Source organism: Parambassis ranga, chromosome 15, assembly GCF_900634625.1.
Source record: "Parambassis ranga chromosome 15, fParRan2.1, whole genome shotgun sequence".
Classification (NCBI taxonomy): domain Eukaryota; kingdom Metazoa; phylum Chordata; class Actinopteri; family Ambassidae; genus Parambassis; species Parambassis ranga.
The window spans coordinates 11,895,068-11,907,130 of NC_041035.1; the positions used below are offsets into that span (position 1 = coordinate 11,895,068).

At 44.4% G+C, this 12,063-nt stretch overlaps 1 protein-coding gene across 4 annotated transcripts in view; it reads right to left on the reverse strand.

Moving 5' to 3' along the window:
* The window catches only part of LOC114447103 (zinc finger MIZ domain-containing protein 1-like), an 83,829-nt gene extending 72,132 nt beyond the window's left edge, over positions 1 to 11,697 (reverse strand). For 3 of the 4 annotated variants that reach the window (XM_028423163.1, XM_028423164.1, XM_028423161.1), the window contains exon 1: positions 11,550 to 11,697. The gene's annotated coding sequence lies outside the window, so the exon portion shown is untranslated. The remainder of the gene's footprint in view (positions 1 to 11,549) is intronic. The other variant, XM_028423162.1, reaches the window with a different exon arrangement.
* Between the last annotated feature and the right edge of the window lie 366 nt (positions 11,698 to 12,063).

Here is a 12,063-nt window from a genome sequence, read left to right on the forward strand (position 1 = left end):
TTTAATTTGGTGCTACTTTTTACTTTTTACTGCATCACTAAAACATCTCAAGACACTTAAATCATCTGAAATATTCAAACTTAGGTTATCACAAATTATTTAAACAAATTAAGATCCTAGAACCTATAACTACATGTGCATACGTGTCATAATGTGTCTCATTACTGCTGTGATGACATACATTATGGCAGTGCCAACACGACCCACTGAAAGACTGATTTGTACAGTGTAAGCACGCTGTGAGCTTTGGCTGTGGCACTGCGAATGAACTGAATTAATGCACAGAGCCAGCCAGTTAATATTTGCTTAGTGAAATGCTATCTGAAATCTGCAGCGTAGATAGTTTTTTAAAAGTGTCTTTAGAGCGTACAGCGGCCATGAGTGTGTCAGGTCATATGAGCCGCTCTAATCTAAAACCAGTGCAGAGGAGAGCAGCAGCATTACTGCTAAATGGCTGCGTGCTAAACAGTAGACTATGTACAGTGTATTAACAGTCAATTAACCTTCTGGAAATGACAATATATAAACATTTATTTTCAGCCTTGCTTGCAAAAAGTATTTACATTCAAATCATGGACTTGGGCTACTGCCAATGAAGTGGCGCAGGTCAATTATCCTTCAAAAGATAACAGCTCTGGCGGCCATTTATCTTATCTCAGCCCGATTTCCATCTCAAGGATTCATACTAAGTAAACAAGATGTTCAGATATTTGTTTTGAAAGAGAATGGGCTCAGGAATAAAGTGGACTAATCTACTTGTCACACATGCTCGCCTTTTTACTCTGTGATTCTGCTGACTCACATGAGATGAGGAGAATCAAAGCAGCTTCAGATTCAGTGACTCGGGAGCTTTCGGAAAAAACTGGTCCACAGGCTTTGAGGTAATCAAATGGGTCCACTGCTTTATCTTAAAGGAGCATACCTGTGAGTCTGGAGACCTCTCACCTGCTGCACATATGCTCAATATTTTAAGTGATTGAATGTTTGCCTCAGCGACAATATATAAGCTTTACAGTCTTCCAGAATTTATTAGATATATATATATATATAAAGACAGAAAAATGTGCACAAAATCTTATCTTGTTTCTAAACTGGTCATTGTAATCTTCAGTTCATTTCTTCTTTGAACATTAGTCCAACTACTCCCAACACCCGCCACAGCTAACCACAGCCGCATCGACTAAAATTGATGTTGACAGGACAGATACGACAGCGATGATTTGTTAGGGCAAAATAACTCCTTCCTCTCCCTCACAGCCACAGTGTCAGAGAGAATCAAGAAGTGAAAACAAAGAGGCAGCTCTGATTGTCAGACTGGTGGTTTAGCACGTTGATTCCATTACGTACAAGTCGTCCTACAACCGTTTACAAAAAACACTTTTTATTTGGCTTTAATTGAACTAAAAAAAATCTGTCAAGACTTGAATCTAAAATAAGACGGATCATCGAAGGATGCAACGTGTACGACGATTGCATGTCACTGGATTTGCAATCATTGCAGCTATTGTCCAAACAGTCAAAAAGCCGAAAAAGCACTGCTTTGACAAGCTGTGTGAAAAATCAAATCAAGATGCAAGTGAGTAAACACAGATGCATCTACAAATAAGCAGGAGGAGTTCTTTGTTTGTTTTACCTTCTTGTTAACTGCATCAGTATACTAAAAAAACTTCATGTAAGGGCAAATAAATACTCCATGCTTTTGTATGTTGGATTAGCAAGCAGGTTAGGGATCATAATTTAGTGGAGGCATAGAAAAAAATGGGATCTTGTCTTGTACTAGAAAATGTATGTAAAAGTATAAAATACAATGTGAGTGCATGCAAAAACAGTGGTATGGTCCTTTAAAAATGACAGTCTCTCATAAGCGTTTACTGGTCTTGTCACTTGACACCTGTTTTGAGGGAAAAAAGCAACACCAATTAATGTCAAAAGTGGGATCAATATGCAGCCATTAATCTCTCGAGAAGGTATGTGAAGTATCAAACTTGGCAGACACTGTGAGTGTGTCAATTCATAGTTACACTCCGCCTCTAACAGAACAGAGCAGTTGCAATTAACACCCTTTTATTCCTTCTGTCATTGGTTTTGTCGTTAATGCTGTTGCCCCAGGCACAAAGATCCAGTTTAACAAAACTCCAGCTTCCGTCATGTCAATCATGCTGCACCTGAGAGTCTGAGGAAGGAACGGCTTCATCGCGAAACACCAGCAACCAGTGTCCGAAAGGGCTGACACTCCACACGATCACAACAAACAGCTTAATACCTAACTGTTTGTGCAATGTAGATTTTAATAAGAAACATAGAAGAGACCAAAGTACGAAGATGGAGCTCTCAGATTGTTTCCTCACTGTATCTGGACTGGCGGCTGCTACTCTTCGTGACCCTGATGCTTTGAGCCACAGATCAGATCAGGGACGCTGTGTGACAGATGTCTGCCCTGGCGCTCCGTTCCAGGCATGAGTGCTGCTGGCACACACAGCAAAGAAGTGAGGGGGGGATGGCAAGGGGGAGAGAAGGAGGGTGAGGACACAGAAGAAGCAAAAACAGAAACAAGAGAGGAGGAGAGTTTGCTGTTGGAATTCGGACATCACGTCCTGCAGACTTCAAGAGTGAGACGAGATTCACTCTGTCATGTTTCTGACAAGTCTGCAACCAGTTCGGTCAGAGAGCCTAACTACAAGTTTAGACAAACTCAAGCAGCTACTTTATGACCCGGGGGAGGAATAGGAGAGCCCACATGCACTAAATCACCATTAGTGCTCTCTGTATCAGTACAGAGGAAACACAGCAGCCTCCTTTATGAATCTTACACTATATAAGATAGTTAATCCAGGCACTATCTGACCTCCACACTGTTCTGAGGAGCAACATGCAAAAAAAATAAGATGATGAGAGGAGAAGAAAGAAGAAAGGAGCTAATTATAGCCTCACAGCAGGATGGCCAGAAACAAACTTGATTATCATCATCTTCAAGAAGGCACAAAGGAAACCTGCTGCCTCCCTCCTTCCACCACAATCCAATAGAGAGGCTTTTAGCCTTCGTAATGATTTAGAAAGTGACAAGTCAAACAGATTTACTGTGACAGCCTGAAAGGGACCAGCACGAACACCATTACTGCTCACGTGATCGGACCTCCTAGCCGTTCTCTTATTCCCCTTTCCCCTGCCACCTCCCCTCTCTACAGCACCCCCGCCCCCACCACCACCACCACCACCGCCATTCCTGGGGACAGGGAAGAATGAGGTTGGCTCAATAGAGGCAGGGCAACAAGCCTATTCAATTCCCTCCTCACTCAACACGAGCCCCCTTCAAACGAGAGGGAAAAGCTCTGCTTTGTGGAAGTTAGTTACTTAAAGCGACAGCCCGCCAGATAAGGATCTGGTCACGGAAAACTTGTGGCACAGAGTAAATGGAGATACCTTTGTACAATTTTAACACCATTACCCACAGTTTATCAACTTTAATGAGCCATGAATGTGGGGTGAAATTTTCAACCTACGGGAGCAGTCGATAGCTCTTCTACAGCAGCCTTTGACTTTTACACAATTAAAAATGATTATTAATTTGCAAAAGACAAAAATACTGTGACACCATTGTACCTTTTCTTCCTTAGTATAGGTGCTCTTTCTGCTCCTCTGGTTTTCATCCATATTCATTATTTGTACCCTAAGTGACAGGATCTACATTTGACTTTCATTTCCGCTGCTCTGAAACACAGAGCAAATTTATGTTTGAGCAGCATTGGTCCCTCCAGGCCTGAGATAGCTTTCCTGGTGCAGTCCTCCTTTTTTTCCTCCCCTTCTCCTTTCCCTGGAAGGTGAAAAACACCTTGGCTGTTCTGAGCTTTGAAAACAGAGCTAACCCTAAAACCATCAGAGATGGCAGCAAAGGGATGTGTGCAGAGAACTCTCAAGGAGCAGAGACCCTCAGGCTACACAGATTTAGTTTCCCCCTTTCTGGCTTCCAAAAACAAAGGAATTCCAGAGAAAATCAGGGCAGGACCTCACCCCAAGCCACCGCCGCTGCTGCTGCTGCTGCTGCTGCTGCTACCCCCACTTCCCTCTCTTCCTCACACACACGTCATGGTAACATGCACATATCCACAGCACGGCAAAGGTGATTTCATGCAACCGTCAATGAGACACTCCTCCTCTTGTTATACAATCATGTCGATTTGATATCCAAGGAGACATGGCTGTAGAGACATGACAAGGAGAAGAGGATCAGCCAGTGTGTGTGTGTACATGTGTGGGGGTAGGTAGCACACTGCTGGCCCTAATTCATATTTCAGAGTCATGTCTGTCCTCTGCTTTTGTTGTTATTAACCAGCGCGGACTTCATCATCATCATCAACGTCAGCTTGCTCCTCATCAAGCAACAGCCTCAAGATGTTGCAGGTGAGACTGTGTCAAACTGTGGCCACTGCTGCCCCCCCCTTCCCCCTCCACCCCCTCCCCCCTGGGCCAGACATGAAACTTGTGATGTCCTCACATGTCTTTAACAGTGTCATTCAGCTTCCACTCAGTCGAGACAAAAAGCTGCAGGCAGGCTGTGAAAACAATATGGCTGAGACGTGTAATAACTTACATGCTGATAATGTATGTAATCTGGAGAAATGGGAAGTAAGGATGAACACAGAGGAGCACAAAAGTTCCATTGCTTCTTCTGAACCTAAACAGAAACCCACAGAGGAAATGTAAACAAAGAAAGTATTTTTTTAAAAAGAATGTTAACTTGTTAGTGTATTATTGAAGGACACAAACATAACACAAGTTGCTAGCATGACCATGATGCTAACAGCGTTTAGCTGCCACTGCTTAATGCTACATTACATAATTTACAGATATTACTTCAATATTTAATCATATATAGTTATAAGATGTGAATTTTATAATGCAGTGTATTCTCAAAAGATGCCAACTACACACACACTCTTCTTTAAACACATTAAAGTTAAACTACAATACAAACACTACGTTTGTAGATAAAATCAAGACATCTTTAAGCACACGTGTTTATGAATACTAAAAGCCAGCATTCTTAAAGCACAGAGGCCCTTGTTGGTTTGTCAATAATGTCTGCCAAATAATTAAAGAGCCCTAGGAGACAATGATAAACATTGTTTAGAGGCTGATCCCTGGCAAGCAGCAAGCAGCGTCTCATTGCTGTCTCCGGAATACACACGATTACCCCGGTCTCATTACTGATATGATAAACGACAGCTTGCACCGTGGCTTTGGTTTTGCTGGGGAGGACGAACTATAAGGAAAAAAACTAAATCAGTGGAGAGACACACTGCCCCTGTTAGAGACCAGTGATAAACAGGAGAGATGACTTATCTGCAGCGTGAGTGCAGATAATGTTTGTGATATTTGGTGCAAAGTCAGGTCTGCAGCTAACTATACTACTTCCAGCTATATATTATACATTGCTGTTTAATCATGTGGACTTTGAATTTTCTGTTTCTCCTTATTTGTTTCACTCCTCATCACCCCCCCCTTCTCCTCTCCGTGTCTGTGAAGTTAATGCTGCTGCTCAGCCCTGGCCCACCAGCCCCGTCTCCTTTTACAGTTGGTGTATCCACACAGAGGTTTAAAATATGCCCCTTTATCTGAGCCGCCCAGGCGGGAAAATGAAAGGGATGTCAGTCCTTAGAACCCTGGGAAAGCGCCTGGCTCAACCGCCAGTGTCAAAACGAAAAGGGGAGGGCACCAAGCGGCCAAACGCACTGCACACAGTAGACTTTTTTTCTGTCAGCAAGCAATGTCCAAAGAAAAAGTGGGAAGAAAGCAGCCTTAGTAGGGCAGCAACACTTTGCGATTACATTGCCAATATGATTTGAGGGGCTCTCCATAACAACCACAATAGGCATCATTAACAGACCAAAAGCAAAACTGGAACTTCCAGTGTACACACATCCAGCCTTGTGTGTGCAAAATGTGCCTCTGCACAGAACAATGAAAGCCGTGATAGTGACCACATTTCATCCCTTCCTCTCCTTGAGTGTTGAAGCATCGGTGTTCCATTCATGACTCCCTCTCCCCCTTATAACTGATATTGTCGGCGAAGAATAAAAAGCTGTCCCATTGCATTAGTGAATCCTAGTTAATTTACTTTGTCAGAAAACAAGGAAGTATGTATCCCTGGAGGCCATGTTGGAGACAATTCGACTGCCTTCATAGAATCTCTGCCATCACTCGGCAACTCCCACGCAAACCTCCACCAGAAAATCAGCATCAGCGCTCACAACAGTGCCGACTAGACTGTTTATAGCACAAATGATATTATAAACACAGCATGTGGTGCATTATCTTTAGAAAATGATTCATTACAGCCTATAAGCTAGGAAGATTTGCAGCATGCTGCGTAGAGGGTAACTAAAGTGCATCTAAAATTAATTCATATCATCTGGAATCCTCCTCAAATTGCAGTGCAGTTGTTTGAAAACATAACAAGTTATTGACTCAACCCAGCGGGCGCAGTTTTCTGCTGGACTGATTAGTCTAATACCTGACATGAACTCAAGGGAAGCTGCATGATAGAGAGAGAGAGACAGAGATTGAGCACAAGTCTGAGTGGCTGTCTGGCAAATGAACCCATGTGGGACACTGTGTAAGGTGTGAAGACCTCTTGGAGGAGGCTGCAGGCTAGCAGGCATGCTCCGGTATCAGGAGAGACAAGGCAAACACAGCAGATCAGTGCTGAAACTGTAAACCCACTGACCCAGCATGAAGAGGGAGAGGGGACTAATTAGTGACTGTACTTACAACTCGAAAGAAGAGGGAGACGAGGAGAAAGGAGGAGGGAGACGGGGGGAACACACACACACACAAACACACACTGAGCACACAGTTGGAGGATGAGGACAATGAGTTTGTTTAGCTTAAACAGGATTTACAAGCCAAACAGACACACGCCAACGCCACTCACTCAGACACATACTATCTCTTTTCCTCTGTATCGCTGCCCCTCTTCCCTCAGTCTCAGCAACACAGCTGAGACAGGCTCTGTGAGGATTTCATCAGCAGTAAAAGAAAAGAAAAAGTGAGGGTAATTGCTTGCGATGGTGAGAAGTCTTGAGTGCAGGCGGCAGCGGTGGGATGGATGGGTAGAAGGAACATTTTGTTCCTCCTGTGCGGGCTCCGACTCTCATATTGTTCCTGGTGAGGCCGGGTGTCATTTATGATTCAAGGGCCCCCCCGGTTTTCTCGACGGATGGGAACAGGACATGGCCATTGTGACGTCCCCTCCTGCACTCATTTCTCAAAGAACATTAAATCAAACATGCATGAGACAGTGACAGGGGCGGGCTGGCGACTACTCTCGTCTTCTCTGCACTCTATTTCACTCTCGTCTTGGGGAAAAAAAGCACTTAGAAGGGAGTGTGCGTCTCCCCTGATGTTGCTCAAGGTTGAAGTGACGACTCTCCAGAAACAGGAGTTAAGTTAGTGTTTTGTCTACACTAAACACATATCTGTCACTAACCGATAATGCAAAGACACAAAATCTACACTACATTTGTTTTCCACCGGTTTAAACTTCACTGAAAGTTTGTGAGAAGTGGAGCACACGTTCCTAAAGAGGTTAAGCTGAGGGTAATTGCTTGAGATGGTGAAAAGTTAGCTGAGGTTAGATGGCAGCACTGCACTGTTTCACACAGCTTCACTGTTTTTATAGTTGGTCGACAAACAATGCTGCCTTCCTCTGCTTGAGGTTAACTGCCTTACTCAAGAACTTGCAATGGCCTCACCACCTCAAGAGTTCAAACCAGCCATGCTGCAGTTCAGCCACAAGCCGAACCACAGCGCACAGTTTGCAGCTTGAAGGGGAGCGGTGACAGCCGTGTGGAATTGAGGTTTTCGTACCCCGGCGCCTCGTGTTGGTCCACAGTTGGCTTCATACACCGAACTGATGTCATCACAAGTCTGTCAGCAGGATGAGTTACATCTGCTGGGTGCCTTATTTTTCCCTGCACTGGTTACACTGCAATTACCAGGTCTTCAGTTGAAAACAGCAGACTTTTGGGTAGAATTATAACAACATTTAGGAAGTAGTTAAAGGGTCTGACACAAGGGCACAACCTCAACTCCAACCAAACATTTCAGGTTATAACTGACTTTAAGTCCTTATTCGCTTTAAAATGCTACAAGGCAACACAAGTTTTCCCTTATTAAAAAGACCAAAATAGGCACTTTAAAAACAATGGCTGAGTTTGGATGAGAAGTACTGCCAAGTTTGAACCGCATTTGAGACAGAAAGACAGAGAGACAGAGAGAGAGAGAGGGAGAGAGAGAGAGGGAGAGAGACAACAACAAAGCCTGACTTCTGCTCTGGACACGAGTGGGTGGGTTTAGGCTGATGGCGAGACAACGCCAGACTACAAGAATCCGTGTCAAGTGAACAGGCAGCAAGTATTTCACAGTGCTGCTGCTCCTCCAAACAACAAGAACAGTTAGATGAAATGTCAGGCTGTCAAAACATTGATTAGCATTCGCCAGGTTTTAAGCACTTAGCAGGCTGCAGCTGTGTGCCGACACAGTAAACAGCAGCAAAGACTGTGCAACTTAAAATTGCTGACTAACAAAAAGCTAATTACTCAGACACAAGTAATTAGTTGTTTTTCTTTGTATGTACTCTAATCAGCATTACCTCACTTGCTTCACAGAGCTACAAAGAGAGGATGCACCTTGATTCTTTCTGTGAATAATCAGCATGTGAGACTGACAAAACTGTTGCAGGTGTTTGATACTTGAATCTCTTACGGTATATAACTTGTTGCAGCCTGATCTACTGAAAAAACACTAAATTATACTAAGGAGATGTTGTTAAAAAGCTGCAGATAAGATGTTCCCATTGCATTTTTTCCTGTCTGATACCAGTGTATTGGATTAAAACAAAACACAACACAATTAATTGTGGCAAAAAGGTAAGTAAAATACAGCCAAATTGCTACCATTTTGTTAGCTTTGGGCTAACGTTCCTCGATAATGTAAGGATGAGATTATTCTCTCTTGCAGATGCAGACACAGCATGTGTATGTCATTGTATTACACTACGGTAAGTGCGCTCGGAAGAGATATCTAACACAGTAATCAGATGATGTACAGTCCACACTGAGACATTTTCTTCTTTTTTAAGAAATCTTGTGTTATTTTCAAGGATTATTTTTACCTATGGCTATTTTTTAAAAAATAAACAGAGCCGGGCAGCAAGTCAGATCTTCACACAGCCCCTGTTATGACTCCCCTGTGTTGTGTGCAGTTGGTGACCTTGTAGTTAGCGGGCACGTGGATGGCTGGCAGTGTTCAGTTTTCTGGTAGAGTAACATCAGCCAGAGATAGTAAAATATCAGTCTGTATTAAACGCTGCAACAACACAGTGTCTGCTCCGTTCCAGCCCCTTTCACACAGATGCATCCTTCTTCATGACACCTTTGCTCAGGCTGATGCTGCCTCACTGTGTGCATTCATAACATAAAACACTCGCGTACCACAATCAGAGGTGTGACATCATCATGTCATGATCTTTGCTGTAACAGGTGGCAACAAACTACCCCATCATTCTACCACTGTACATTACACACAGAATGACACACTACATTACAGGCTGTATCAGTATCAAAACAACAAATATTTTAATCAATATAAAAATGCCCACATCAGCTAATACTGTGTTAAGACACAAGTAATCTCCACATTCTGTCTCCTTGTGTATTTCTGGGAAGCAAACATACTGTCGGATACACGTTTAGCCCTGCCAGTGCATGTGTTGCCTTTCTGTCTCTGCTATGATTTCATTATTCCTCCTCACATTCTGGCACACTGAGCATGCTTGCTCTTGCACCCAGCACCATGTTTGAAAAAAAAAAACCTTTGAAAACACCCAAATTTGATTTCAAAGTGAGTCTACTGCAGCCTTTAGCCTGCTTAGTGAATCAGACACTCTTCTGTCTTGTATCGCAGCCTGGCTGGCTGGTTGTAGAGAGGCCCCAGGAGGGACAACAGAAGGAAAGAAAACTCTCTCTCTCACACACACACACACACCAAGTTTCAAACAGTTGCAGATGGCTTTAATTTCTTGCCCTCTTTCCTTCACGATTTATCAGGTAACCCACTCTTCTGAATGAATGTGGCTTCTTTTCATGCTTTACTGAAATGACTTAATGCTCCTTTGGTTTGTCAAAGGATAGGAAAAAAAACACAGCACTAATTAATGTGACAAGTGTTGCTGCGGAAACAATTTCATTACATCACCAGTTTAAATTACCGTGGAAGGAGACACTGGAGGGTGCACCCATCTAGAAATCTGTTTACACACTTTCCTCGACCGGCATAAAGGGAGCGGACACAATGCCGCCAACACCTGCAATCCGATGCAACACTTCTGCAACCAACACAGAGGCTGTTTAAAGTCTCTGATGTTTAATTTTAGCAGGGGACCATGTCATCTGCCATCACAAAACTCCCACTCTACAATAGCAGTAAAGGATCTGATGATGAGCTTTAGTACTTTCAGAATAAAAGACTCCTTTTCATCCCCCGCCTTCTCAAAGTTCAGCTGTCCTGTAGCAGGGTGCACAGTAATGAAAGAGAGGCAGCCTCCACCTCCTCCCTCTTCTTCTTCTTCTTCTCCTCCACCACCACCTCCTCCCGCCATGAGCCCCCCCTCTCTGCTGCGCTCTGCCCCGGCTGGCCTCACATGCAGACGGGAGGAATTTAACGGGAGGGTCCGCCAGACTAAAGGCAGAGAGAGTCAAGCAGCTCATCCACACTGCCACACAAATGTAGCACTGCTGGTGTGTATGAACATTTCAGGTGGTGTTGTGTAAATATGCACAGCAAGGTTGGACATCATTATCACATGTGCATTGTCAGAGGGGCCCCCAGGTGGACCTCATGGTGGGGGCCACTGATCTCTGAATGATCCCTGTGAGGATTCAGTAAAACACAATCAGTGTTATCAGCGCACCTCAGGGTGGCAACAATCACTGAGGCTGCACTGCATGCAGAGCAGCATATGGACATACCTGCTAATTGTATTACAACAGGTAGCCGATAATAGCCTTGAAGATAGTCAACAAGCCCAGACACACTGGGCACACAGCTGACACACATTCACAGTTTAGCATCAACCGAGCCATCAGCTGATCGACCGAGACTAGACACTCACCCACACAGAGCCGCAATCACTGAGCCACATTCCTGCCTTCCTCACACACATGCACGCACCTTTATAGTGGAAGAAGCATGCAGGAGCTCTACACTGACAATATCGCTCCAGCGCAGCTCGTCTACGGGAGCTGTACAGTTTGGATGTTACGCTGCGTAAAAGGGGGCTCAGCAGCCACAATCTGCCCCCCCACCACCCACCCCCCGACACGAGTTCATCAGCGGCTCTCAGAGGTTTATAGGAGGTCACCCTATTGTTAGCAGGTTGTGTCTGTCCAGCGGAGGGCAAACCCGCATCTTCAAGCAACCCACACACGCACACGTTCAAAAGCCTGCTTTGCAACAACAACAAAAAACCCACAACCAGGCGCCAAACTTACTTTGAGCTCGGACCTCAGAGGCAAAGCCGCGTATCGTTGCTCCAAACCTCGTGTTTACGGTGCTCTCCTGTCTGTGGTTCTCCCCACTTCACAAAGACCGAAGTGAGAGCTCCGAAGACGGTGTGACTGAGTGACTGAATCAACTACCGTAGAGCACGGCAAGTTGAAGTGTCAGATTACACTGGCTATTCAGTTACCAGAGAGAGCCGTGCTCGGCGGCGGTCACCAGGAAGATGCGACCCGGAGTCCCGCGGAATGACACCGCGGAGTGTGAAGGTGTAAGTGCACACTAACAGCCTGCTAACAGCGCGTTTCACACTGGAGCGGACTAGGCGCGCTGCGGCTCCGGCTATTGTCTGCATCACTGTCGTCACAGCGGCGCTGCCTGCTGTAATCACAACAGCGATTATTAGTTAATGCAAGCATTGTTTGTCTGATTACAGCCCATAATAATAACAACAACAACAACAACAACAACAACAACAATAATAATAATAATAATAATAATAATACA